This window comes from Macaca nemestrina, chromosome 6 (assembly GCF_043159975.1).
Source record: "Macaca nemestrina isolate mMacNem1 chromosome 6, mMacNem.hap1, whole genome shotgun sequence".
Classification (NCBI taxonomy): Eukaryota; Metazoa; Chordata; class Mammalia; order Primates; family Cercopithecidae; genus Macaca; species Macaca nemestrina.
The window spans coordinates 78753972-78780448 of NC_092130.1; positions in this window are offsets into that span (position 1 = coordinate 78753972).

Below are 26477 nucleotides of genomic sequence, written 5' to 3' on the forward strand. Positions count from 1 at the left end.
TAATCTGTACACCAAACCCCCATGATATAAGTTTACCTACATTACAAACCTGCACATGGATCCCTGAGCCTTAAATAAAAGTTAAAAGAAAAAAATACTATAGATAAAATCAATATTATAAGATATCATATCTTAGCAAACAACTACATTTATTTAGGATAAATTAATCACCACATTACTTTACTTACATTTGTTTTCTATAGTACAAACAGAAAAAATATTTTGACATATGTTCTTTCATTATATTCATTATCTCTTTGGCTGGAATAGACATTTCTCAGCACTTATTGTTTTAACCTTGGTAGACATATGTGTCCCAGGTGAGTTTGGGTTGAATTCAAAAAGAAATGCTGCTTGTATTATTATAAAAGCACAATTGGCTCTAAGTTATCCATATGTATTGATGAAAAGCTTTGAAAGGAATATGAAAAAAGATTTTGACAATGCCAATTACGGAACAATTATTTCTACTACTTTGGGCAGATGCAGGTCAGATGTGAGTTTTACTCATTATTTTTCCAGATTGCGATAGGCCCCCATCAGTAAGTATTCATTAGATCATTCTCAACATGTGAATTCCCCTAGACCCTGCATTCACATTTTCAAGTCAAAAATGCTTCATTTAGTTATTTCTCTCAACTATTTATCGTAAGTAAATGTAGTTTATGAGAATTTCTACCTAGAAAACTGGAAAATGGAAGCAGGCTTATCCAAGGCTTTCTGAGATGATGTCCATGAGAGAATTAAACCCTAAAGCTCTAAGACATCTACTGTATGTGGTGAATTAACTTCTGTCCCATGTACACAGAATGGTACTAGTTATAAAACATCTTTAAAGTAATTGAGAATATCATCACATACATTGTTTTCTTATATTATGAATCAGATGAGATTCCTGCTTGAGAAAGTTTTACGTTCAAACGCAGAGAGAAACCTGGTAGCTAAATTATGTGAATAAAGAAAAACGTGTATAGGAAAAATAACTCTGAAAGTAAGATGTTAAATAGAAAATTTTCTAGGTTTAGTCGTAAGAATGGAATGGAGCAAAATGTAGGAAGATCCTTGTTTAAAAGAGACAGTTTCTACTCAACTACTGTTATTATGTGTGAAGGTTAGTTCAATGTTAGTAGGTTTGCTTTTCTTTTTGAAGAGAACCTTGAAATCTTAATTGTTTCATAAAAAATTTCATGGTTTGAAATCTCGGCAAATCATTTCAAAATTTTAAAGTATTATCCTGGGAAACACACTTCTGTAAGTTATAACCATCCCCAGCCTGCCTATTAGTGAAGAACTCTGTATTACAAAAGCTACCTGAACAGGAAGCTCTCAAGAAACATTTAATAATATCTACTTCACAAAGTTTCATCTGCGGCTACGCAGAGCTAGAGCTACTAGATAAAAAAAGATTTCAAAATTGATTTTATAGAGAGTACTTAATCTATGTAGTCTTGAATCTAGTAGCATGTTAAATACTGCCAAACTGTCTTCAACTTGGCCTATTTGTTAGACCTTACTTTTTTTTTTTTTAATTGGCAAACTGATGGGGTGTGTATTTAATCTACTTATTATATTAACCACATAGGAAACAGTTTTCTAGTCTCTAAATTATCCTAATATGGGATGCAGAATTCCTGCATTTTCAATTCAACACACAATATTCTATACAATCTTCAGAAGGAACAGCATTAAAATTGCAAAGTTTCATTTTTTCTCTTCATGGTTTTCAATTTTCATATGACTTTCATGTAAGCTCTTGTTTGAATTTCTTTTTTTTTCTTAGTGAGGAGTTCATATTTTGTTTTTGTTTTGATTTCTATCTAAAGTTCATTATCTAACCAACATTTCCATTGAGAATTCCCGCTACAGTTCCATCTACAAACATTTCTACAATAAAACATTTTCATTTGAATGTTTAATCTTATCTTTTGAGAGTCTCCCCCCTACTTAGTCCTGTAACTTTACTGAACAGCCTGATGTTCCCTGAAGCACCATTCTTTTTATCCATCTGACTGTACATACTCTGCTCTGTTTGGGAAGGTCTGTCTTATCTGCTTGTCTAACTCCCTGGTCATCGTTGAAAACAACCTTGAAGTTTCCTCCTCCAAGAAGCTGTTCTCCTTTCTTCTAAACCCCTTGCCATTCTAGTAGCTGACTCAGATACATACTTCCAAGCTGCTGTTACTGAGCTGCACAATGTTGCAATTTATTTCTTTTAATGTGTGACCTCCCTCTGAGACAATGACCTCCTTGTCCGATCAGGGGCTACAATATATTCATGTCTGTGTTCTCACACTCACACACAGCCTGCCCCATGGAAGTTGATCAAATAAGTCTGGATGAATTTAATGAAATATTGAATAGTTCTCCATAGGCACCCACTATTGGTGTTTTATTTTTAATCTTAATTATACTTATTTGCCAGTTTACATTTTTTTAAAAATGTAGAGGATTTGAAATCCTAATCAACATCACCACAACACATGCCAACTTCTCTTTGTTTAATTTTGCAGTTTTTGCAGATTGAGAAATAGTCAAGAGAAACAAAAGTGTATTAGTGACAGCAGATTTGCCAAGGTATCCACAATGGAGAAATGCTTTCTGCGATACACTGAAATGTCAAAGAAAGATTGTAATTACTGGATCCTTAGAGAGATTTTTACCAAACACACAGCTGACTCTTCAGCAAGTTCTAGATTCAGAGGTTCTTATTTTCTAAATCTTCAGAGGGCGTGATAGCCTGTCTTAGGGAGGAAGATTACTAGTTGCACCTAGTATTTTTTGACCTAGACACCCTGTAAACCCCAAGGGTAGGGCTGCCTGATAGCTGCAGCCACTGCCTAGCCAGAGAAGACAAGGGAATCCAGGGGGGAGTTTCTGTGGAGACAGGAGAATCCTGAGATGATGGAGGCTTTTCCCCATTCCCAGGACCACCAAGGTACAGGTAAAAGATGGCACCGGACCAAGGGAGAGATAGAACAGCAAATTTCCCTCAGGAAGGATTATAACAGCTTCCAGTGTCAGCTATCACGAAGAAAACTGACAGACTAAACCGATTGTGAAGACCTTTGGATCTCTTTCTCCCACTCCCTTTCTTTGAGTAGAGAATGTAAGCAGGTTCTCTGAGTTTAAACGGGAGGTCCTTAGTGGCTGCTTTTATTCAGAATTGTTTCTCTGGGAATCTTGCGTGAGAACAGTTTCCTTCACTTCCCCAGGAGGAGAACTCACAAAGGCCTGGTATAAATACAAAGTTCCTAATGGCACTTCTGTCAACACTTGTTTTCATGAGCTAGGGTTGTTGTCCACCACCCATGCTGAGTGAGCAATCGGCTAACAGGTTCTCTTGTGTATTTGTGCTTTCCAGACGGAGCTGTGCACAGAATAATAAACGTCCTCTTCCTTACCCCGCCCTGCCCTGTATCATTCCACCTTAGAGAGCGTGGGACTGCGTGTAAGCTTGTGTGCTGAGCCAAGACGCCTTGAAGACAGTACCCTTCTTGCAACCCCACTCCCAGCTCTCCGAAACATTCCTTGAGCCTGACGCGTCTGTAATCTGTCCCCAGGAGAGGTACCCACTATAGGCGAATGCAGACAATCTCAAGACTGACACCTCCGTGGACTGAGGCTTTGGTGCTCCACGAAGGAGATTTAACTCTCTCTTGGAGCCCCAGGTGCCTGCGAGGGTGCGTGTGCGCCTCTGCGACTGTTTCTTTTTCTCCCAGCACTGGGCAGGCAGCGCCTGCAACAGGATACGTCTGTAGCTTCCACCCTTTCAGTCCAGCGTTTGGCTGTTTTTGTTTTTTGTTTAGTTTTGTTTCTTCTCTCATTTCTCTGTAAGGAAGGGAGAAGGACCAGTGACATCCCGGAGCCCAATTGCAGAGGCAGTTGTCATCTCCAATGCACAAGGCAGGTACTCTAAAAAGAAACCTGAGCTCCAGGGAGGTGGCGCAGAGTGACCCTGGCAGGGCAGCACCGACGAGCTCAGCCATCACGGATCCTCCATACTTGTTCGGGGGATGCCTGTTCCACGCAATTCACGTGTTTTACTGTCTTCTTCCCTTCGCTCTATCTCCCCTGAACAGAATTTTTGTGTCAAGAGAAGATGCTGAAGTTGGTGCTTCCAGGATGTTCCCAGGCACCCAATATGCGCTCCATCGGAAAGAGGTGCATGATATGCTCGAGTCTGCTCCTGATCTTAAGACAAAATAAATAGCAAGAACAGAGGAACAGAGGGGAATGCAACTCATAGGATAATTTAAGACATGACAAAAAGTTAAGCCATGAATGAAATGAGAGACTACAGACAGTAGAGTGAGAGTTTGGACAGTGTGTGTGATCCTGTGAGCTTTTGTGTGTTTAGTTTCATGAATTAAACAACAAAGGCTGTTGTGCTGTGTGTGCTTCTTTAAGCTGTTTCCAGTAGAAGCTCAACTTTCTCAAGTGCAGCGCTGTTGACAGTTGTACTGGCGCTGAAGTCTCCCTTGACAAAAGAACAGTCACTGCAGAAGTGTCAGCAAAAACGTGTACCTTTGTTCCTTCCATCGGTGGGCAGACCCTAAGCAAGATGTCTGTATTCATCATCCTGTTGACCTTCCTATTTTCTCTGCCCCATTGCTCTAAAAAGATGCTAGAGAATGCTGGTTTCCCGAAAGGCTTAAGTTAAAGTCCAGAAAGCAGGGATGCCTTCCTCCTGTTTCTCACCTTTTTCTTGGCTAGAGTAGATTTATGTATTGAATCAGAAACGACAGTACTATCAAGGAAACCACATTATTTGCCTTATCTTGGAATAAAGATTTTTATAGACTTGAGTATACGTGTAGAAACTGGTTATTGCATACATCAACTTATCTAATAAACTTTCCCTTGTGTTTACCCAGGTGTGGTTTTTAGTTTAATAAACATCACCTTAGTGATTTTGAAGTTTACCAGGAAGTGGCTATAATTCTGTTGTGTGGACATAGCTTGGAACTATTTCTAAGGATATGAACCTGATTATAAACTCATTTAACAGTCCATTTCTAGAAATTCTAACTCTCTTTACATGAGAAAGTTGACATTCCAAAAAGTAAAGGTGTAGGTGTTTATCCTAATGTAAATTCCCCTTATCCTTCATACTTTGTTTTTATTCATCTGCTATCCTTAAAAATATGTACAATAAATAGCATTTATAATTTATTTTAGCTATTAATTAAAGTAAATGATGTATTATGCTGCTTAAACTTTGTTTTATTTTCATGGAGATGGCAGTTTTTGTGTGTTCCATTTCACAGATGAACTCTGTTTGAATTGATCTTTCATTAATACTTCTTCAATCATTTTACACTCTGGAAAGTTGTATAATGAACTTTGCATCATGTTATGGAATGCCTTTGCTTGAGCAACATATTGAACACTGATTTATACTTTAAATATGAATATTTTAATAAGAGAGCACAAGTTCAATTTAACAATGGTCAGTGAATGATGTGAATTCATAAACATGTTAAGGGATCAGCTTGTGAGTTTCAAATGCATTGTCTTCACACAGATATATTAATATGCTTAATAAAGTAATTATATTTAGCATCTTATTATTTCCGTACTTAATGGTCTTCCAGGGAGGATCTAAATTTATATGTTCCTATTTTTTTTTTAAAGAGATGTCTTCTGATGGGAACATATTCTTTTTTTTTTTTTTTTTGAGACAGAGTCTCGCTCTGTCACCCAGGCTGGAGTGCAGTGGCCGGGTCTCAGCTCACTGCAAGCTCTGCCTCCCGGGTTCACGCCATTCTCCTGCCTCAGCCTCCGGAGTAGCTGGGACTACAGGCGCCCGCCACCTCGCCCGGCTAGTTTTTTGTATTTTTAGTAGAGACGGGGTTTCACCATGTTAGCCAGGATGGTCTCGATCTCCTGACCTTGTGATCCGCCCGTCTCGGCCTCCCAAAGTGCTGGGATTACAGGCTTGAGCCACCGCGCCGGCCGGGAACATATTCTTATAATAAGCTAGATGGAGAACTGAATTGAAATAAATTTTAAGAAGATATGCTTTTCGATGGGAAATGTTATTATAATAAGCTATATAAAACGTTGAATTAAAATTGAAATAAAACAATCAAGAGATACTTTAAATATTTATTAGTTTATCTTTAAAGATTAAATGCTTCTTATGTTTATGTCCTTCTACATTGATGAAATAGTTATTGATGACTATTGACTGTATATGGGTCCCTTTGGACAAAATCCCTATTAAAGGGAGTAATTGGAAAACAAAACTGAATTATATTAGGTACTAGAAGAAATAAAAATGCAATGGGGTTAAAAGGAAGGACAGTTTACTATTTCATTATGCCAGAAGAATTTACCTCATCTAATAGAGAAAATAAAACGTAAATTACTCTCTATGACTAAAGAGAATTTTGACACATAAAAATTGGTGAAAAAGAGAAAAGGCATGGAGGACATGCTAAGACATGGTTCAGAAACTATTTTGAATAGAACTTTATGTGTTAGAAAATAGAAGAAAAAATGTCAAAAAAGCGTTGAAAGCCAAGAAATAAGTTGTGCAAACCTGGCTTTCACTCTCATGACTTCAGCCTAATACTTCCCAAGAAGCACTTCCCTGCATGCTCTAATACGAGAGCAGAAGGCACTATCAAAAGAATTAATAGCACATGACCCTAATAAACAAATAGTCTTATGGAGAGCCATTTGGCAGTCAGTTGTCCATACCCTAAGGAAAGAGGAAAGTGACTTGAAGCCATTTGTCAGTTCATGGGAGACGGGGTAGTTAGTGTTGGTCACTAAAAAATACGGAGACAAGGGAAAAGGAGAAAATGCCTATTCCTGGCCTTAATATCATTTCCTTCATGCTAATTGATGTTGAAAAACAGGTAAAAGTCTGTAGTTTTCTTTTAAGTATCAAGAAGTAAAATTTAAACTGTTGCATTTCTCAGTCTCTAACCTTATGAGCAAAAATGTTTAATTTTGACTTCTTTGGATATCAAAATGCCTATAGCATGGACAGTTTAATCAAAATGGTCTATATATGGGAAATGGTATGTAAAAAGAGGAAAAGATGAAAGACCTTGGGACATACTGCTTTAGAGACTGGGTGAAAGAAGAGGTTGTGAAGATATGAGATTTCTAGTAGAGGTATATAACGCCATTTAAATGCAGGTAGGTAAACAAAGTTTTTGCAGCCATAGCTAACAGAAGCCTTAATAATAAGCTCAAGTTTATGACCTGTTTATTCAAGGTACTCTGAAACATTGAGATTAATCCTTTATAACATATCATATTAGGAAACATATATTAATATCTGTATTCATTCAGATTTTATTCTGTTCTTGCTATAGGCATGGCACTCTTTTGAATTAAGGGTAATTTTCTAAGTACAGTTTTAGAAACTCATTAATTACTAATTATTTTGAGGGTTTATTTTTGTAGTTAGAAGTTGTAAAGGTGATTTTTTTTCTTCATAGTTAGACCTTCCCAGTAATTGAAAATATCATAACTTGACATAATATTATTTTGGCCCCAGCATACATATAGCTAAAGTTTTATTATCACATCTATTAAAATACTGCAAGAGTTTAGGAAAATCTTTTGTTAAAATTTAAGCATAATTATGGAATAATAGTTCAGAAATGATTAATGTTTTGTTTTTACTATTAGCGGCATTTTTAAATTCAATCACTAAAATATGTATGTATATATATAATTTTTCTAATAATATAGCTTCCCTATGAATTAATGAAATAAATCTTTGTAAAAAATGCAAGCTAAATTGACAATCCTTTGAAAATACAAAATATGTACTGAATATCTTTATTTGTCAACACATAATATACTGTCTTACAGTTAGTATACACTTGATAATTACTAATCAATAAAATAACTACACATGGAAATATTTTAATTTAAAAATTACTAGAGAATATTGATTTATCTGCACAGGCATATTTATTTGTCTATCTCTGAATATAAGTTATTTGCAAACAGAGATTGTTATTGTTAAACTAGCCATTTAGTTTATACAATCAGAATGGAAGTTGGAAGATTCATTGTCCTCCAGTAATTAGAAAAATTTCCTTTCATCTAAAACAAACATACACAGTCATTCCTTGATCCCACACATCTCATCTTATTAAAGTTCTAGTGTGCATGCAGTGTCATTCCTTTTGACCTCACTTTCATTCTTAAATTAACTGGCCCTGTTCCCAGCATTTGGCTGGCAATGCTATGTTGTCAGTTATATCCCTTTTCAGTTCTTTTATACAGTTTATAATTTCAACTTTTATTATAGATTTGGGGGTACTGTGCAGGTTTGTTACATAGGTATATTGTGTGATGCTGAGGCTTGGGGTATGACTATGCTCGGTACTGATCCCAGGTGCTGAGTTAGTTTTTCAACCCTTACCTTCTCCCTCCCTCCCCTCTCCAGTAGTCCCCAGTATCTGTTGTTCCCATCTTAATGTCCACGTGTACTCAATGTATAGTTTTCACTTATAAGTGAGAATATGCTGTATTTGATTATCTGTCCCTGTGTTAATTCACTCAGTGTAATGGCCTCCAGCTGCATCAATGTTACTGTGAAGAACATGATTTTGTTCTTTTTTATGACTGTGGAGTATTCCATAGAGTATATGTACCACATTTTCTTTAGCCAATTCATCATTGGTGGGCACCTAGGATGATTCTATGTCTTTGCTATTGTGAATAGTGCACATATGAGCGTAAGTGTCTTTTTGGTAGAGTGATTTAATTTATTTATATGTATACATATATATATATATACACACACACACACACACCCAGTGATGTGATTGCTGGGTAGAATGGTAGTTTTGTTTTAAGTTCTTTGTGAAATTTCCAAACTGCTTTCCACACTGGTTGAACTAATTTACATTTCCAACAATGGTATATAAATGTTCCCCTTTCTCTGCAGTCTTGCCTACATCTGTTGTTTTTTGGCTTTTTAATAGTAGCCATTCTACCTGATATGAGATGACATGTCTTTGTAATTTTGATTTGCACTTATCCAATGATTAGTGATATGGAAGTTTTTTTTAAATATGTTTCTCAGCCACTTGAATGTTTTCTTTTGAAAAGTGTCTGTTCAGGCCTTTTGCTCACTGTTTTTTTTGAGATGGAATCTTGCTCTATCACCCAGGCCGGAGTGCAGTAGCACTGTCTTGGCTCTCTGCAACCTCGGCCTCCTGGGTTCAAGCAATTCCCTGACTTCTGAGTAGCTGGGATTACAGTTGTGCACCACCATACCCACCTAAGTTTTGTATTTTTAGTAGAGACGGGGTATCACCATGTTGGCCAGGCTGGTCTCGAACGCCTGACCTCATGATCTGCCTGCCTTGGCCTCCCAAAGTGCTGGCATTACAGGCTGAGCCACCACACCTGACCTATTTGCCTACTTTTTAATTAGGATTGTTTGTTTTGTTGTTGTTGTTGTTGTTAAATTGTTTACATGTCTTGTAGACTCTGGTTATTATACTTTTGTTGGATGCATAGTTTTTGGATGTTTTCTCCCATTTTGTAGATTGTCTGTTTATTCTGTTAATAGTTTCTTTTGTTTTGCTCTCTAATTTAATTAGATCCAACTTCTCAATTTTTGTTTTTGTTGTAATTGCTTTTGAGACTTTAATTATAAACTATTTCCCAAGGTTGATGTACAGAATGGTGTTTCCTAAGTTTTCTTCTAGAATTCTTGTTGTTCTTACATTTAAATCTTTAATACATCTTGAGCTAATTTTTGTATATGGTGAAAGGTGGGGTTTGGTTTCATTCTTCTGCAGATGAATAGCCAGCTATCCCAGCACCACTGATTGAATAGAGAGTTCTTTCCCAGTTGTTTATTTTTGTTGACTTCATCAAAGGTCAGATGGCTATAGGTGTGATGTTTTGTTTCTGGGTTCTCTATCCTGTTCCATTGGTCTATGTGTCTGTTTTGTACCAGTACCAGGCTGTTTTGGTTACGGTGGCTTTATAGTATAAAATCAGGTAGTGTGATGCCTCTGGCTTTGTTCCCTTTGCTTAGAATTGCTTTGCCTATGCAGGCTCTTTTTCTAGTTCCATATGAATTTTCGAATAGCTTTTCTTTTTTCCTAATTCTGTGAAAAATGACCTAGTAATTTGATAAAAATAGTGTTGAATTTGTAGATTGCTTGGGCAGTATGACCATTTTAATGATGTTGATTCTTCCACTATATGAACATAAAATATTTTTTCATTTACTTGGACCATCTATGATTTCTTTCATCAGTGTTTTGTAGATCTCCTTGCAGAGATCTTTCACATTTTAGGTTAGATGTATTCATAAATATATTTTTTTTGCGGCAATAGTAAATGGAATTGTGTTCTTGATTTGACTCTCAGTTTGAATTTTATTGTTGTATAGAAATGCTTCTGGTTTTTGTACATTGATTTTATATGCTGAAACTTTACTAAAGTTGTTTATCAGTTCAGGAGCCTTTTGGAGGTGTCTTTAGGGTTGTCTAGATATGCATATTGCCTACAGAGAGATAGTTTGACTTCTTCTTGTCTCATTTGGATGCTTATTGTTTCTTTTTCTTGCATGATTGCTCTGGCTAGGACTTCCAGTACTATATATAATAGGGGTGGTGTGAGTGGACACCCTTGTGTTGTTCCAGTTCTCAAAGGGAATGCTTCCATTTTTGCCCATTCAGTATGATATTTGCTGTGTGTTTGTTATAGATGACTCTTATTATTTTGAGGTATGTTCCTTCAATGCCAAGTTTCTTGATTTTTTTTAAAAAATATAATAGGGTGTTGTATTTAATCAAAAGGTTTTTCCATGTCTATTAAGATGATCATATGGTTTTTGTCCTTCGTTACATTGATATTATGTATTACATTTATTGATTTGCACATACTGAACCAACGTTGCATCCCAGAAATAAAACCTCCTTGATCATGGTGAATTACATTTTTGATATGCTGCTAGTTTGGGTTTGCTAGTATTTTGCTGAGGATTTTTGCATCTATATTCATCAGTGATATTGGGCTTGTGTGTGTGTGTGTGTGTGTGTGTGTGTGTGTGTGTGTTTGTGTCTTTGGCGGTTTTTGGTGTCAGGGTGGTGCTGGCTTCCTAGAATGAATTTGAGAGGACTCTTTCCTCCTCAATTTTTTGGAATAGTTTCAGTATAATTGGTACTAGTTCTTCTTTGTACATCTGGCAGAATTTGGCTGTGAATGTATCTGGTTGGAGGCTTTTCTTTCACCGTAAGTTTTTTTTACCAATTAAATTTTAGAACTCAGTATTGGTCTGTTCAGGGTTTCAAATTCTTTCTGATTCAATCTTAGGTGTGTTTCCCAGAATTTATGTATTTCCTGTAGATTTTCTAGTTTGAGTAGATAAGGGTGTTCATATTGATTTCTGAGGATCTTTTGTATTTTTGGTGGGATAGGTTGTAACGTTACCTTTGTTATTTCTGATTGTACTTATTTTGTCAGTCATATCTTATTGAAACTTTTGGTTGCAATTTGTTCTTCTGCTAACCTGCTCCTTCAGACTTGCCTTTTATTCAGTTTCTATGACTGTTCCTTCCCTCCAGGGCTTTTTCATGAGCTCTTTTTCCTCTACCTACCCCCAAAATATTATCTCCAACATATCACTTATTATCGTCCAACTTCTATAGTGTTAACTATTTTTAAAATACATTTTTAAATACATTTTTACTCATTGAATATATATTATATATGTATAAATATATGTATGTACTATATATGTATTTTGCTCATTAAATATATGTATATTTACTCATTAAATGTATATATACTTTTAATGAGTAAAATTATATATACATGAGAAAAATTATATATATATTTAATGAGTAAAATTTTGAAATTTATTTAAAATTTAAAAATTAAAATTAAACAATTAAAAAATTAAATTCAAAAAATTAAAAAATATTGACATATACAATATATTCCTAGCATTTAGCAGTTTATGTATGAATACTCCACAGGCTTCTACACTCTCTAAAGAGAGTCTACATCCTATTTGGTTGATCTTACCTAGCTTCAAGGTTTTGGTACCATTTGTATGCTAATAACTATTGAGGTCACTAGATCCAGGCCAGATTTCTTCTGTGAATTTGAGGCTCTTACCTTAATATATTTAAAATGAAACATATCTCTAACCTGGTTTGAATTTTTGATTTCTAAAAACCAAATTTAAACATTTGACAGTCACCCTACTATTCTATTCAGTCCCCATCCTCAGTCATGCAGACACCAAACCCTGATTATATCTAACATATTTCCCACATCTGTCTACAATCCTATACAACTCAAACATATTCTTAAAACAAATATTTTATTCATTTTCAGCTTCACTTCTCACCACTCTTTGCTTCGGATATTGTGCATATTTTTCCACATAAGATGTTATCTCTCCCTTTAATGCTTCATCTGAAGTTACACTTCCTCCCCTACTCATACTTGCAGTCTTATCTCAGGCACTAGTTTCTCCAGCCACTCTTTCCTAAAATTTGGCTTGTTTTACACATTTTATACCAGTGCTTCCAAAATGCAATTTGCAAATATTGGTCACTTCCCATTTTATTCCTACACTGTGATTTCCCTGAGAGTATAAAATATTTTGAACATCTCTAGGATGTTTACCTAGAGACAATTAAAACTTTTGTCAGAAAAAAAATCATAACAGTGATAGTTATGAATCATAATAAACCTTATAGATGCATCATTTATATGCAGTTTTGGTCTTGGGAATAATACTAATAAGTTCAACACTATAACAAACTAATAAAAGCATAAAAAGAGACATAGGAACATTTTTAATATCTTCAAAACCAAGACTTATAAAACAGGATTCTGTGAAAGTCTTGGCTTCAAAATGACATTAGGAAATTTAATTTTCGTGTTAGTTAAAGGGAAATAAATCCATAACCTGTCTTGATCCACACCATAAAATCAGAACCAAATTGCTGCATACTGGTTCTGTGATGCCTGGATAAGCAACTAGAGTTGTTTAGTATATGAAATCTTGATTAATATTGTTGATTAATTGTTTGCAAGAGAAGGATGACAAGGACATGAGTCTTTGAGGGGAAGTTTTAAACATATAACTAGAAATAAATCGACAAGCACAGCAAGTTGCAGAACCCCAAACAAAAAAAACTAGCACATAAAACACACTTGCATGGCATATATTCATGAGTTCATTACAGTTAATTTAATATTTACAATTGTTACCACATACTATGCTAATTGTATAGACCTACCTTAAACAAATTGAAAACACAAATACCAAATTCTAACTTGTGCCCTTTCCTATCATTAAATATGCAGATTTCATCTTTTCACATATTTTCACAAATGAAAAGCTTTCAGTAGAAGGATATAATCATCATTAGATTTATACCTAAAAAGTTTAAAGAACTTTAATTTTAAATATATATATTCTTATATGTATACATTGTCCTAAATATATATATTTCTACATTATATATATTCCTAAATATATATATATATGTGATGTATATATGGTACTTATAAATACTTATAGAACAGGAAAGTGTCCTTTAAAATTTGCTTCTGAAAAGCTAGCTAAAGTCAACGTTCAATTACTTATTTGTTTTGTAAGACTGTTCTACAGATAATAAAAACATAGTTGGCCGGGCGCGGTGGCTCAAGCCTGTAATCCCAGCACTTTGGGAGGCCGAGACGGGCGGATCACGAGGTCAGGAGATCAAGACCATCCTGGCTAACACGGTGAAACCCCGTCTCTACTAAAAAATACAAAAAACTAGCCGGGCAAGGTGGCGGGCGCCTGTAGTCCCAGCTACTCGGGAGGCTGAGGCAGGAGAAGCGTAAACTCGGGCGGCGGAGCTTGCAGTGAGCTGAGATCCGGCCACTGCACTCCAGCCTGGGCGACAGAGCGAGACTCCGTCTCAAAAAAAAAAAAAAAAGAAAAAGAAAAAAAAAATGGTTACACTTTTTTTATCATTCATCTGATTTCCTGAGTGCAGACTAAAATTCATTCATCTTTGTTTACCAAACACTTAATAAGGTGATTTGCTCGTAGTCATTAATCAAAAAAATCATATTTACATTGAATCGATTCTCAAGAATAAGCTTACAATAACCCAAATACATATTCTAATCAAATGGATAATCTTTGCCTTAAATTTAGAAATAGAATATCAACACTGCAAGTATTGAACTGGTTTTAAGTGAAAGGAATCACCACCTGACCAAGATATTTATGAAAATTTTGTTTCTCAGTGTCCTTTTTTCTCATGATTCTTTTCTTTTTTACTTCTTGCTTACATTGGTAAAAGCTAATGACTTTTATTAAATTTTAATTAAGATAGTGTTTGTTTTTCTTTATATGTACTGAGACTGAAGTGAGTATAAACTCTTACAAATAGTTTGTTTATTTCAGGTCATATTAATAACATTAACAGAGAAGAGCTAAGGTAGTATAAACACAATGAATTTGGTCAAAGGGTGAACGTATCATATGACCATTTCCTTTTGTCTGAATTGTATTTAATATTTCCACGCATATTAATTTCAGGCAATGTTCTTTTGCCTTGGCAAAGAAGTCTATGTTCATCCAAATAAGAGTTTTATCAATTTTTTAAAATTCTTTAGGAACTGTTGACTGTCTTTATTAATTAGACTTACTATTTTATTATTTTCTGGTTTGTGCTAATATTGATTTAAGCTTAGAGGAAAGCTTATGATTATTGTTAAAGAGAGCTGCTTTTCAATTTTCAAGATGTAGTTTGATTATATGTCACATAAGAAAATAATAGGCTCTATTTTCACCTAGCTAACAGGTTAAATGTTTTTCTAACCCTCTTGTAAATATATCTTAGCAGGTTACTTTTATATAAAATATAATTTTAAATATTATGAATGGATTTATGCTCACAGAGCCCATTAAATGACTCAAATTATATTTTTTCTGTATTTTAATAAATATATTTTGGATATAAAGAACATTGATTTATCATTAATTTTTTTTTGTTATTTATAGCAATATTGTATTACCAATGAAAAGTAGTGATTTAAATGTCTTGGTATAAACTACGAACAGCACAAAGATTGGTGTTGGGTAATTTTGAAGGAAGAGAGAAGTATACAAAAAAAAATATAAGATTACATATGTAAAAAAATAACAATAAGAGATGAAACATAATACCATCATAGTGTATTTAAATAGAAACCTAGAATAGGCAATATAATTGATCTACTATAACATCTTCATATTTCAAATAAGCAAATTCAGGTCTTGTGAGGACAAATGACTTATCCATTACAAAAATATTGGTGATTTACCTGTAAGCCTAGTGCTCTTTTCACTACACCATGCTGCAGGGAATGAGAGAGTAAAATTTTTATGTAAATTTTTTTTTTTTTTTTGCCTAAAAACTAGCTCCTCAGTTCATGTATTTGATTTGTAAGTACAGTTTACCCTTAAGAAATGCAAAGTTTGAGGTACGAATCCTCTGCACAGCTGACTATCTGCATGTAACTTTTGACTCCCTACAGACTTGACTAACAGCCTATCATTGACCTGAAGCCTTACCAGTAGCATAAATAGCAAATTAATACATATTTTTTGTGTTATATCTATGTATACTCCATTCTTGCAAAAAACATACTTAGAAGCTGTAATGATCCTCTTTAAGCACTAAATACATACATCTAGAAATAAATCATTTTATAACAATATATTATATATTTTATATATTACATATAAAATATTACAACATATTTGTCATTAATTGCAATATGTATAAAAAACTCTGTCTTTCTCTTTCTTTCTTTCTATTTCTTTTTCTGTCTTGAAAATATAACACTTCTTGGAATTTATGTATTTAATTTAGCCTTCTTTATCAAAATTATCTTATTTTTGGACGATTCTTGAAATATAATGCCTCTTTCCCTCTTATCTCAACCCCTTAACACTCCTTTTGCATTTTTGTACTGGTACCTAATTTTACTAAAAATAACACAAATATTAAGTTACATTTTAAATATATTATCAAAAATAAAAAATAATGGAAATAATGTCATTACTAATAGTTGAAGGACTCATCTAGAATCAACACATATTTTACAATTTTAACCAAATATTTGTTAAGAATTGTTACTCAAAAGCATTTACTTCAGATTCAGAATTTAGTTCAGAGTTTTATATTTATTTACCTTAAATAAGCTGACTTGTCAATCTGCTTATTAAAAGATAGAAAAATATGACTTCTTATAGCATAAAGTAATGAGACAGATTGCAAAAAATATTTCAAAGATGAGTAATATAGATATACATATAACAATATATAATGTATATTTAGCAGATATTTGTATTATTGAAATGATTGATTTTCATTCATAGAAAATTTATTTTCAATTTATCCTTAGGCAAATATGTAATTATTTACAATGTCTTAAATTGATTAAAGATATCTTTTATTCAGTAAGGTTCCTATATATTTTTCCCATTGTGGAAATTATTTTTCCATTGTTCTTGAGAATTTCATTTCATAGTTAATACAAATTTTCAATTTGTAAACCAGCAGTTTGATAAATTCATAATAAACCTATTATTCCATGGAAAACACATACCTACTTTTAAGATAATTAAAATAAGTACGTTGAGAGATATGTTCACTCCCATTGTAAGTAAAATGGTGGTGCTTAGGCTAAGGCAGTGGTACAGCATGACACAGCAGGTTTGGAGCACAACACACAATCCCACACAATATGTAATCACATTTATGTAGTCATTTGATATAACCTGTTTGTGTGAGCTCATACCTGGCTTTGAGCCACTATTGTCTGTGAAAAATATAAGTGCACAATTGACTCTGTAGGAGGGGAGAGAATAAAGCCATGTCCCAACTGCCTACGGTCTCTTGAGTATTCTTTTTCCTTTTTTCTTTTTTATTATTATTATTATTTTTTTGAGATGGAGTCTCACTCTGTCGCCCAGCCTGGAGTGCAGTGGTGTGATCTCCAATCACTGCACGTTCTGCCTCTTGGGGTCATGTCATTTTCCTGCCTCAGCCTCCCGAGTTCCTGGGACTTACAGGTGCCCGCCCCCACGCCTGGCTAATTTTTTTTATTTTTAGTAGAGACAGAGTTTCACCGTGTCAGCCAGGATGGTCTCGATCTCCTGGCCTCGCAATCCGCCCACCTCGGCCTCCCAAAGTGCTGAGATTACAGATGTGAGCCACCACACCCGGCCTCTCTTGAATATTCTTTCAGCTACCTGCCACCTGTCCACCAGCTTCCCTCGGACCCCAGCTTGGGTTGGAACCTGACAGTTGGCATAGTCGGCAGAATCCCAAGGTGTGTGAGCCCGTGGCTCCCGATGATCCTGGGTAGGCCATGTGGCCCCAGCATGGATTATGGTATCCAGTGGCTGCCGTGTTGCTAGGATGTGTCCTGGTGTAATTATGGGTGGCAGTGGACGGGTCCCCCATGAGCATGGAGAAGGCACTGAAGCATCTGGATGCACAGAGAATAAAGAAGGAACACAGTTTTGCCAGCAGAGTTAGATGGACATTTTTGATTGTGCTACAGGAAGTGCAGTGTATGCCCAGTCCCTGTGGGATGTAGCGGCAGGTAAGAGACCTCCAGGTGCAAGGAGAATGCCTGGAGGCCCGGATACACAGCTTGGAATGATAATTAGGGGCTGCAGTTAGTGTGGGTCTGAGCCCACCATCCCGGTCAGAAACCCCTACTTGGTCTAATACCCAGGAGGAAGAACCTCTGTTTCAGGCTTGCCCAGCAGTCTATTAGAAAATAGAGCGTGAACATCCATTGGGTCCCCAGGGGTGGGCTCAGGGACCCCTTCCATGATAGAACACATATCATACACTGCCTATATCCCAACTGAGTTGTGGGAATTGGGTAAACAGTGTCCGCTCTGCTTGCGGGAATCCCTACCCACCTGGATGCTCCTCAACCTTTGGGATGGGGGAGCTGACAGTATTGTCTGCTCTGCCTCTGAAATAGAAAAGTTGGCCTCCATTATGACCCATTCCTCTCTCTATCAGTGATTGCAGGTGAGCAGGTGGTTAACACAGGGGCAAGTTGACCACACCCTGATTAAATGGTTGATAGCAGCCATACGAAGGGTATGAAAGGGTCCTGGAGAAATACCAGAAACTAAGTAAACAGCAGTTGTACATATATTTGGTACAAGTAATTTGGGTGATGGGTATGTGGCAAGCTATGTTCAATCTGAATACCCAAGAGCCAGATGATGAATGCTTTACCTCCTACATGAGGAACCTTGTGTTGAGCTCTGTGACCCCGAGTTCCTTCAGCTCCCTGGCTGCTGTCCTCATTCTGTATGTGAGGTGTCACACACATGAGGTGACTACTGACGTGGTAGCCCTCATGAAAGCAGAGGGCCATAGGTGGGACTGGATGGTCTGCATCTTAAAAAGGAGGAAGACAAAAGGAACGCTGAGCAGGTGACCCACACATAAATGTAGATTGATTTGATTTTGTCTGGGATTGACCAAGAAAATTTAATAGGCAACCCAATGAAGTGCTGTTAACTTTATGGAGGCAATTGTCCCCAGAGCAGCAATTCGAGAAAATGTCCCAAAATGGGCAGGGCAATGCTGCTCAACCCAGTCCCACCTGGACACTCCAGCTCAACCCAGTCCCACCTGGACACTCACTCCAGCTCAACCCAGTCCCACCTGGACACTCCAGCTCAACCCAGTCCCACCTGGACACTCCAGCTCAACCCAGTCCCACCTGGACACTCCAGCTCAAGGACTACTTGCAGATGGGTGGAGGTATAGAGTTTCTGGTGATTAATTGGAAACTGGCCAAGGTGCCCAGCTTGCAGGAGACACCAGACAACCAGAGGCCACATGTGGAATTGACAACCCACTGGTCCCCCATCAATGTACAGAAAGTGCTGATGCTGTTTGACACTGGCACAGATTGTAGCCTTGTCTATGGAAACCTAGATAAGTTTCAGGAAAGACTACACATATAGACGGCTATAGAGTCCAGTCAAAGTAAAACCTGTATCTTTGCACCTGGTCATTGGCTGCTTGGCTCCCTGCTTATGCACTGTGTATGTCTTGCCCGTACCTGAATACATTGCAGGGGTAGATATTTTACATGGCTCGGCTTTACAAGCCACAACCACAGAATTCAGACTCCGAGTGCATGTGGTTAAGGGGTACTCCATGAACATATGCATCACTGTCCCCAGATCTTGCCACAACCCTGATGGGTTACTTCCACCTGCCAATACTGCTTGCCAGGTGGGCATATGGAGATAACTGAGACTATTAAGAAGTTAGAGCAGGTGCAGATAGTGTGTGACACCCACAGCCCCTACAGTTCTCTTGTATGGTCAGTCAGAAAGCCTAACAGAACTTGGCGGTGACGGTGGATTATCGAGAACTAAATAAAGTATCATCCCTTTACGTGTAGCCAGTGCCATCTATCAGTGGATTTGTTGGACCACTTAATGGTGAAATTGGGAAAGTACCACTATGTGGTGGCCTTGGCCAATGCATTCTTCTCAACTGACATTGCTCCAGAGAGCCAGGAATAGTTTGCCTTCATATGGGAAGGGCAACGATGGACTTTCACACTGTTGTTGCAGGGCTATGTGCATAGCCCCACCATATGTCATGGTCTTGTTGCCACAGATTTAGCCACCTGGAAATATACAAAGGGGGTACACCTATTTCATTATATTGATGAGAATCTCAGATTCTCTTGCAGATTTAGAAGTGGTGGCACCCCTCTTGTGACAGCATTTGGCATCATGTAGTTGGGCTATCAACGAATCCAATTCCAAGTGCCTGAGTTGGCTGCCAAGTTCTTGGGAGTTATCTGGTCAAGTAAGACAAAAGCCATACCAGAAGCCATCATGGATAAAATTCAGGCATATCACCAGCCAAAAACGATGAGGCAGCTACAGACTTTTGTGGGCCTCTTAGGATATTGGCAGGCATTTGATTCACATCCCATTTGGCTCAGATGATAAAACTGTTGTATCAGTTGACAACAAAGGGAACTACCTGGGATTAGAACGATGAGGCTGAGATGGGTTTTCTGGCAGCCAAGAAAGCCATGCAGTAAGCACAAGCCCTACGAGTAATTTACGTGGGGTGCCCGTTTGAACTTGATGTGCATGTGACCACAAATGGTTTTGGCTGGGGCCTATGGCAATGCACGAAGCACTTTAGAACACCAGTAGGCTTTTGGTCCCAGCTTTGGAAGGGAGCTGTGGTCTGGTATTCACTGATAGAAAAGCAGTTAGCAGCTGCATATGCCACCCTTCAGGCTTGTGAGAGCCTGATAGGATGGGCTATATTTGTCATGTGGACAACTTACCTAATAATGGGGTGGATACGTTCACAGGTAACAACTCCACAGACTGTGATGGCAAAGACATCCACCTTAGCAAAATGGGACACCTACTTATAGGAGCAGTGTACCCTGAGTACAAGCCCCTTAGCAGCAGTATTACAAGAATTACAAGATCTGTAGTCCTAATGCAAGATAAGGCATGTGTCTGCCTGAGGCACCCTTAAGCCCTGAGTCATTACCATTTAAAGAAGGAGAACCCCCAATTCCCGATGGGGCATGATATACACACGAGTCCAGCCAGGGTGCTACTGCTGACTGGACCATGATATGGTCAAGATAGTCAATGAGCTGAACTCAGGGCAGTGTGGATAGTGATAACCAAGGAGGAAACACCTATGGTGATCTGTACCAATAGCTGGGCAGTTTATGAAGGCTTACCTTGTGGTTAACTACCTGGAAGTTACAGAAATGATTAGTTGGCCACCGACCCATTTGGAGCCAAGCCATATGGCAAAACCTATGGGAAATGGGTCACCAAAAGAATGTAACTATTTTTCATATGTCAGCCCATATGCCTTTGGCTGCCCCTAGAAATAACGAAACAAATACCTTGGCCAAGGTCCGGTGGTTGAAGTCAGCAGCTACACAAGGTATAGCCCTATGGCTGCATCTAAAATTGGGTTATGTGGGGGGTAAACTAATGTATTAGGTCAATAAGCATTGGGGTATGTCTGTGCCCACACAAGATATCTGCGGGACCTGCCAGAAGTGCCCAGCATGTGCACAGGAATACCCCAGTCAGAGACTGCTGCCCAAGGTGGCAGCTGTGCTCTTTTGGGAACGCAATGTTGTATCTTCATCCCTGACAATCTACAAAACATAACAACAGTTTCGCAAGGAGTTTCCCTGGAAATCAAGGCAGTTGAGAACCTTACTGACAACCCCTACAGACATGGTGGGCATCTCTGGGCTCTGGCCTGTGCTGGACTCTAATAATTATAGGTAGCACAGTGGGAATATTAATAGTGAGTTGTAGCTCCCTGTATTGCTGCTGTGGTCTTTGGCTCCAGAGTTCTGCCCTGTGGGCATGTCTCCACACTAGGAGAACTCCCTCAGTCTAGGGTGTGGAGCGTAAGGAAAATGGTTGCACTTCAGTCATAAGTAGGCTGAGGCAGCCACAGGTACAGCATGACACAGCAGGTTTGGAGCAAAGGCGCACAATCCCATGCACTATGTAATCACATTTATGTAGCCATTTGATGTAACTTGTTTGTGTAAGTTCATACCTGACTTTGAGCCACTGTTCTCTGTGAAAACTATAACTGTACTGCTGACTTTGTAGAGGAAGAAAGAATAAATCCATGTCCCAACTGCCTACCATCCCTTGACTATTCTTTCAGCTACCTGCCATCCATCCAGCAGCTTCCCTTGGACCCCAGCTTGGGTTGCAACCTGACACCCATGTTTCCTGCAGCATTCATAATAGGCAAGATTTGGAAATGATCTAAGTGCACATCAATGGATGAATAGAAAAAGAAAATGTGTCACATACACACAATAAAATACTATCAGTCTTAAAAAAGAGAATTTTGTAATTTGTGTCAACATGGATGAATCTAGAGGACCTATTGCCAGTGAAATAACCTAGACACAGGAAGACAAATACCACATGATCTTAATTATGTGGAATCTAAAATAAGTCAAAATCATATAAACAGAGAGTAAAATGGTGGTTATCAGGGGATGGAGTTGGGGAGGTATTGGTCAAAGATTACAAAATTTCAGTTAGAAAAAAGGAATAAGTTCAAAAACTCTATTACCCATCATAGTGAGTGTATTTAATAGCAACATAATGTATTTTTAAAGTTTTAAAAAATTTTTGTGGGTACATAGTAGGTATATATGTTTATTGGTTACATGAGGTATTTTGAAACAGATGTGTAATGTGTAATAATCACATCATGGTGAATGGATGGGTAAATGGAGTATCCATCATATCAAGCATTTATCCTTTATGTTACAAACAATCTATTTACATTCTTTTAGTTAAGTTAAAATATAGACTTAAATTATTGTAATTTGAAAATTGCTAAAACTAGATTGTAAGTGTTCTCACCACAAAAAAAAGATAAGTATATGAAGAAAGATACTTGTTAATAAGCTTGATTTAGCCATTCTGCAATGTGTATATATATCAAAAATGATGTTTTATACCATAAATATATACAATTTTTGCTGTCAATTAAAAAAGGAAAACTATAAAATTAAACATACAATTAAAATGATTTGGATTATATTATTCTATTTATATGCTAAATAGGGATTTTATATTGCATTATTTTTATAGATATTACAATAATAACATAGCTTTTTTTCTTAGCATTTATGCAATCTAAAATGCCATTAGTTTTTTAAATGGTCAATAATATATTAGAAAGTTAAGAATTTTATAATTTTACAACTTATGCTGTCATCACTGCCTTTCATCAGATACCTTTATAAAATAATTTCCTCAGGATAAATTCCTAGAAGTGAATTATTGGAACAGATATTATGAACATTCAAATCCATTGTTTTTCGAATTGTGACCTGTAACAAGTTTACCAATTTATACTTCCACTAAAAAAAAATATATATATATAGATATAGATATAGATATATATACATGAAAGTGCCTGTTATCCTGCAGCATTTCCAATTTCAGAATCCAACTCCTGAGGTCTAATGTGTTATGTATTTCCTAACCCACTAGCAAGTTGTAATTTCCAGGAATGTTCATTGATGATTTATTCTTTAATTTCTTCCTTATTTGATAGTTGTTCCCTGTATACTCAAATAAGTGTCTCATGGAATATAACTCGAGTTTTATATAGTTTCACCCAGGATTCAGAGACATTGCTTTGTTGTTTGGAATAGCATATTAAATTAACTGTTTGCCATATTTTTGCCATTTATATTATCTTGACTAAAATGTATCTAGTAGCTTTGTTTTTACTTTTGTTTCGTTTTCCAAGAAGGACTTCTGCATGTATAAGGATGCCTGTCTGTTACACATTGAAATAAAACACAGGTTACTTGGGTCTAATATCCCAAGTCACATTTCATTTCTAAATTTCAGAGACTATTTTATGTCTGGATACAGCAATGCTATAGAGAAGTCTGAGGACAGTTTAACTGTTTCCTTTTGTAGGTGACTTGATTTTTCTGTTTGAATGCTTGAAGAACTTGTATCTTTTTATCTTTAAAATCCAATTATTTATCCAGGATAAATGTTGCAGGTAAGAATACTAGAATTAATTTTTCTTTAAAAAGAATGTGTACTTTAGTTTTCTAGAGTCAAATCTTAATTCTGAGGAATTTTTCTTTAATTGTATATTACCTTTTTGCATACAGTTGATCCCTATGAAAAATCATATTTATCTTTTGTTGGGAAACAAAATTTTCCTGTATATTCCAGTGCTCTTATAAAAGCTCCTAATCCTCTTCACATACCATAAGGATTAAATTCATAGCCATTTCTCTATTTAATTGTTCTGATCCCTGAGGGCCAAATGGTTATAGCCCTAATTAGATCCTTAGGTTAAGCCCAAGGGTGAGAAGGAGATTAAAACATTATCTCCCTAGAAGGAAAAAGGGATAAAACTCCAGTAATTGAAGAGTGTTTAGGTCACTAAAGGTCAAGAAAAGCCTTCTGGCCCTTGGAGAGGTTTTATTACCATATCAAATGGTTAGAGTTTAGGAGGAAAGGTATCAGCTTCCTCCTTCTTGCTTTTAGTGAGAAAAAAATTAAATAATTTTTTCTTGTCCCTCATCTTTGGATTGTCAGGTTACTTTTAATGAGATATTTGACCTTTCTTTGATCATGTTATTTTACAGATAAGGCCTGTACTGAGAGTAGGCAAATATACTTATTACCTACTGTGAAGTAGTAGATTACTCATCTATCTCTAATCTAGAACAGTTTGTGTCCATACATATGATCAAATTAGTACAGATGAATATTAAAATCCTGACATTTGTACTCCATGTACCAAATTGGAAGTACTTTTAATAACTATACCTTTGCCCTCTGAAGTGATAAATGGACAAGGACTGTAAAACGTCCAGTTCTTCTTTTCCTGTCTGTGTAACTGGATAGGTGGTATAACAGTCTGTTCCCGCATTGCTATAAGGAACTACCTGAGCCTGAGTAATTTATAGAGAAAAGAGGTTTAATCGGCTCATGGTTCCACAACTTGTACAGGAAGCATGGCTAAGGAGGCCTCAGGAAACTGACAATCATGGCAGAACGTGAAGGGGAAGCAAGCATGTCTTACATGGCGAGAGTAGGAGGGAGTGAAGGAGTAGGTTCTCCACATTTTTAACAACCAGATCTGGTAAGAACTCACTCGTTATCACAAGAATGGCAAGGAGAAATTAGTCCCCATGATCAGATTACCTCCCACCAGACCCCTTCTCCAACACTGGGGATTAATATTTTACCTGAGATTTGGATGTGGACACAAATCTGAACCATATCAGGTGGGTAGGTCTCAGACCAGCATACTGAACTGATTTCTAGTAGGGTCCTGCCAAGCGGTTACTGAGGTGGCTGCATGAAGTGTAATGCCTGCTACACATCTACTGAAGCCCAGAGAAAGCACCAGAGAGTAACAGGATTTAACACATAGACCCCACATAGCAACTTTGGACAAGGACATTAGGATCTCAGTCACTAATCAGAGAAATCACTCTTATTCTTTGGGAAGCCAGGAAATAGTAGTGATGTTACAAGATTCCTTCAGGGCTCCTTCAGCAGCCTGAAATCTCTGTAGCCACCACGACCTGGGGCCTCACTTGGGACTTGCTCTGTCTGTTTATCCAGGCAGGCTGCATTCTGCTCCTGCCTCTGCCCAGGTCCCATGCCCACCACAGGATCCACACTCTGCCCACAGTTGGACCAGGCACACAATGAGTAGCTTCTGCATTGGGCACCGGTGCCTAGATTAGGAGAATGCAGTAGTGCCTGAAAACTCGGAGAGGCCAGCCGTCGCAAAGCACCTAGGGTTGTCACAGCTCTAGCTCAGGAGTCTGGAAGTCTCAGCGCATAAGGAATGTTGCAGCTCTTTATTCCCATAGCTCAGTGAGCAGGTACATGTCACAATTCTTTTATTCCCATCGCCCACAGCTCCAAGAGTCAGCCAGGAGCATCACAACTCTTTTATTCCTGCCGCCTGTAGCTCAGCAAGTCAGCCAAAAGCATCACAGCTCTTTTTGCACCCACCATTCATCAGGTCTGGGTTCTTGTACCACACCAAGAGGAATGAGATACACTAGAGAATGAGCAAGGCAGAGAACAATTTTATTGAGTGACAGAAAAGCTCTCTACAATGAGAGGGTACCTAAGGTGGGTAGCCCTCTGTATGAAAGGGGGCCCAAAAGTGGGTAGCCATCTGTGAGGCTGTGTTCAGGACTTTTATGGACTTGCAATGGGGGACTGCATCCTGAATGGGTCATGCCTGGGTTTGGAAAAGGCACCATTTGATTAGGTAAAAGGCATTGAGAAAGTTCTCACTCCAGCTATGGGCTCTACCTGGAACTGGTAGCTCAGTTTTCAGACTTTAAACTATCTTTGGCTTGAAGATCGGGTTTCACTGGGGACCCATTTCTGTCTGCGTAGGAGGTTGTTTGTCTCCTGTTGCTATCAGTGAAAAAGACAGAATTTTTCTATGGAAAATATTCTTTTTATAATGACACAAGAATGCAAAGAAGATAGTGAAAACAGTATGTCTTACATCTTATTATATATTGTGTTCATTCTAATTGCTTTACTCTTTGGCTATGCACCATTACTTTCCAAATTTTACGGCAAGGTGCTGTGTCTCTTTTCCTGATGAATTGCTCTGGTGAGAAAAGTATTCTGGTGTATGCACGGTGACCATCTCAAGTCTTTATTTCATGCCAGAATTTTGATTTTTTTGCTCTATCATTTCTGATGCATATTGTTTCTAATGTACTTCTCATGTCTTTTATTGTGTTGATACTTATCTGTTTTCTTAGATCAGCATATGTCTTCTCATCTCATTGTGTTGATTTAACATTTTACCTTTTTGTTCACTTTTGTTTGTATTGGGTTTAGGTTTACCTTAGGTGTT